Source organism: Prionailurus viverrinus, chromosome E3, assembly GCF_022837055.1.
Source record: "Prionailurus viverrinus isolate Anna chromosome E3, UM_Priviv_1.0, whole genome shotgun sequence".
Lineage (NCBI taxonomy): Eukaryota > Metazoa > Chordata > Mammalia > Carnivora > Felidae > Prionailurus > Prionailurus viverrinus.
In genome coordinates, this window is record NC_062576.1 from 17,243,404 (window position 1) to 17,248,021 (window position 4,618).

General features: G+C 38.4%; 1 pseudogene; it reads right to left on the bottom strand.

Annotated features, from left to right (window-relative positions):
• Window positions 1–286: 286 nt before the first annotated feature.
• LOC125154685 (transcription elongation factor A protein-like 8) lies at window positions 287–2,138 on the bottom strand (annotated as a pseudogene).
• Between the last annotated feature and the right edge of the window lie 2,480 nt (window positions 2,139–4,618).

Genomic DNA, 4,618 nt, shown 5'->3' on the forward strand with positions numbered 1-4,618 from the left:
CATTTAATCCTGCAAATGTGAGCTGATACTAAACATACTGCTTTATAACCTGTTATGTTTTACTTCACAAAAGAGAATGAATATATTTTCATGCATATATGTGAAGCTTTCCAATTGAAAAACAGACCTGGAGAATGGGTCAAAATACAAAGTCCAGTGAGATGTTGGTAACAAGGAAACTTTGTTCTTTTACAAAATTCCATCAGATGATTAAAAGTACAAGGGAGTCAAAGATACATCAGAGAATGCTGGCAGTAAGAAAGCAGAGGCCAGAATTTAATATCAGTCAAGAACAGAATTCAAGCCTAAAGCATACAGAATAAGGATGGCTCTATGAATGCCTTTGCTTCCAATGCATCACCACAAACTTGTTTTGTTCTTCTCTTCCTATCTCTTCCCTAAGAATTTCCACCTCATCTACTCCTCTTATCATTTCTTCAGGCTCCAAATGCTTCACAGGCATGTCCTCTTTAAACCCATGGCCAGGGGCGCCTGGGTGGCTCAGTCGGTTGAGCGTCCGGCTTCAGCCCAGGTCATGATCTCATAGTCCGTGAGTTCGAGCCCCGCGTTGGGCTCTGTGCTGATGGCTCAGAGCCTGGAGTCTGTTTCAGATTCTGTGTCTCCCTCTCTCTGCCCCTTCTCTGCTCGTGTTCTGTCTCTCTCTGTCTCTCAAAAATGAATAAACATTAAAAAAAATTGTTTAAACCCATGGCCAGGCCAACTTCTCTGACCTCAGCCATAGCAACTTCTTACTATACACGTCGTCAAAGGCAAGGGAAACAAAAGCAAAAATTATTGGGATTTCATCAAGATAAAATGCTTTTGCACAGTGAAGGAAACAATCAACAAACTATAGCAGCCTATGGAATGGGAGAAGATACTTTCAAACAACATATCTGAAAAGTGTTAGTATCCAAAATCTATAAAGAACTTATTAAACTCAACACCTAAAAGCAAATAACCCAGTTAATAAATGGGCAGAAGACATGAATAGGAGACATCCAGATGGCTAACAGAAACATGAGAATATGCTCAACATCATTCAACATCAGGGAAATACAAATCAAAACCATGATGAGACACCACCTCACACCTGTCAGAATGACTAAAATTAACAACTCAGGAACAAATAGATATTGGTGAAGATTTGGAGAAAGGGAACCCTCTTGTGCTGTTGGTGGGAATGCAAACTGATGCAGCCACTCTGGAAAACAGTATGGAGATTCCTCAACAAGCTAAAAATAGAACTACCCTGTGACCCAGCAATTGCACTACTAGAAAGTTACCTAAGGGCTGCAAAAATACAGATGAAGGGTTACATGCACCCTGATGTTTATCATCATTATCAACAATAGCCAAACTATAGAAAGACCCCAAATTTCCATCGACTGATAAATAGTAAAGAAGGTGTATAATGGAATATTAGTCATCAAAAGGAATAAAATCTTGCCATTTGCAACAACATGGATGGAGCTGAAGTGTATTATGCTAAGCACAATAAATCAGAGAAAGAAAATACCATAATGATTTCACTCATATGTGGAATTTAAGAAAAAAACAGATGGACATAAGGGGAAAGAAAAAAGAGAGCGGGAAACAAATTATAAGAGACTCTAGCAGAGAACAAACTGTGGGCTGGTGGAGGGAGGTGACTTGGGTAGGGCTAAATGCATGATGCATATTAAGGAGGGCACTTGTCATGTTGAGTACTGGGTGTTATATGTAAGTAATGAATCACTAAATTCTACTCCTGCAAAGACTATGTGTGAACTAAGCAAAATTTAAATAAAAATTTAAACAAATAATGCAAAATTGAAAAACCAAAACAAACAAAAAACCCTAGTCAGGTGGGTCAGCCCTCCTCTGTTTCCTTAGGCTTCCTGGCTTGAACCTTCTTTGGAAATGTGAGGATTTCCTTCCACCTCCTGTGGTACATCTTCTGAAGAGTGATCTGTCACAGGCTTTGGCATGTTCTGTGGTTTTCCTTCATTTTCTTCACAAGGCTTTGGCATGTTGAGTATTTTTCTGTTATTTTTTTAAAATAAATTAATCCTGCGGGGATCCAGGGGATTTTCCTCTCGCTTCTCTCACACATTTTGTATTGTGCCCCAAAGACCAAGAGTCCTGAAAGGATCTGGGGTACTTTCCTCCTTCTCTGGTGATGAGGGGCTGCTGCAGGGAAACAGGCCTTTGATTATAAGGGCTTCTGCACACGTTGACTCCATTTCATTAATGACTGCTGGATGACTTCCATTCGGTTTTCTAACAGGCCTCAGACAGACCTCATGTCCTCTAGGATCTCATGCCTTGTTAATCAGATGAGTCCATAGAAAAGCCTGCTTTCCTCAGAGTGAACTTTATTTTGGAACTCAAATAAATATTTTGAAAAATAACTTTCATAAACTCACAAAACATTCAGAAAGTATAGAGTTCCCTGTATCTCACCATTTTGTGTGAGACTTATTAGCAGGTAGAATATTCATTAATACATGGCACTCTTGGGATATTTTTTTTTAATTCAAGTTAGTTAACATACAGTGTAGTCTTGGCTTCAGGAGTAGAACCCAGTGATTCATCTTTTATATATGACACCTAGTGCTCATCCTAAAAAGTGTCCTCTTTAATGCCTATCACCCATTTAACCCACCGCCATCCACCCCCAAGCCAGCAACCTTCAGTTTGTTCTCTGTATTTAACAGTCTCTCATGGTTTGCCTCCCTTTTTTTTTATCTTAATTTTCCTTCCCTTCCCCTATGCTCATCCATTGAATTTCTCAAATTCCAAGTATGACTGAAATCATATGATAGCTGTCTTTCTCTGACTGACTTATTTCACTTAGCATAAGACCCTCCAGTTCCATCATGTTGTTGCAAATGTCAAGAATTAATTATTTTTCATCATATATATACCACATCTTCTTCATCCATTCATCAGTTGATGGACATTTGGCCTCTTTCCATAATTTAACTATTGTTGATAGTTCTGCTATAAACATTGGGATACATCTGCCCCTTTGAATCAGCATTGTTTAAAGTCCTTTAATTTCCTAGTAACCTACATAATTTTACAGAGTGGTTACACAAGTTTGCATTCCCACCACAGTGCAAAAAATGTTCCTCTTTCTCCACATCCTCGCCAACATCTATTGGTTCCTGAGTTGTTAATTTTAGCCATTCTGACAAGTGTGAGGTGGTATCTCATTGTGGTTTTGATTTGTATTTCCCTGGTGATGAGTGGTGTTGAGCATCTTTTCATGTGTCTGTTTCCCATCTGGAAGTCTTCTTTGGAAAAGTGTCTATTCATGTGCTCTGCCCATTTCTTCACTGGTTATTTGTTTTTGGGGGGCGATGTTGGGTTTGGTAATTTCTTTATAGATTTTTGATATTAACTCTTTATCCAATATGTCATTTGCAAATATCTGCTCCCATTCCGTTGGTTACCTTTTAGTTTTGTTGACTGTTTCCTTTGCTGTGCAGAAGATTTTTATCTTTATAAGTTCCCAATAGGTCATTTTTGCTTTTATTTCCCTTGCCTCTGGAGACATGTCAAATATGAAGTTGCTGCAGCCTAGGTCAAAGAGGTTGTTGTCTGTTATCCCCTGTAGGGTTTTGATGGTTTCCTGTCTCACATTTAGGTCTTTCATCATTTTGAATTTATTTTTGTGTATGGTATAAGAAAGTGGTCCAATTTAATTCTTCTGCATGTTGATTTCCAGTTCTCCCAGCACCATTTACTAAAGAGACTTTTTTCCATTGGATATTCTTTCATGCTTTATCGAAGATTAGTTGGCCATGTATTAGTGGGTCCACTTTTGGGTTCTTGATTCTGCTCCATTGATATATGTGTCTGTTTTGGGGCCAATACCATATTGTCTTGATGATTATAACTTTGTAATACAGGTTAAAGTCTGGGATTGTGATGCCTCCAGCTTTTTTTTTTTTTAACATTACTTTGGCTATTTATGCTTCCATATAAATTTTAAGATTGTTTGTTCTAACTCTGTGAAGAATGCTGGTGTTATTTTGATAGGGATTTATTGAATATGTATATTGCTTTGGGTAAGTATCAACATTTTAACAATATTTGTTTTTCCAATCCATGAGCATGGAACGTTTTTTTCCATTTCTTTGTGGCTTCTTCAATTTCTCTCATAAGCTTTCTAAAGTTTTCAGCATACAGATCTTTTACCTCTTTAGTTAGGTGTATTCCTAGGTATTATGGGTTTGGGAGCAATTGTGAATGGGATCGATTCCTTGATATCATTTTCTGTTGCTTAATTTTTGGTTTATAGAAATGCAACTGATTTTGGGGCGCCTGGGTGGCGCAGTCGGTTAAGCGTCCGACTTCAGCCAGGTCACGATCTTGCGGTCTGGGAGTTCGAGCCCCGCGTCAGGCTCTGGGCTGATGGCTCAGAGCCTGGAGCCTGTTTCTGATTCTGTGTCTCCCTCTCTCTCTGCCCTTCCCCTGTTCATGCTCTGTCTCTCTCTGTCCCCAAAATAAATAAACGTTGAAAAAAAAAATTAAAAAAAAAAAAAAAAGAAATGCAACTGATTTTTTCTACATTGATTTTATATCCTAGGACTTTGCTGAATTCATGCATCAAATCTAGCAGTTTTTT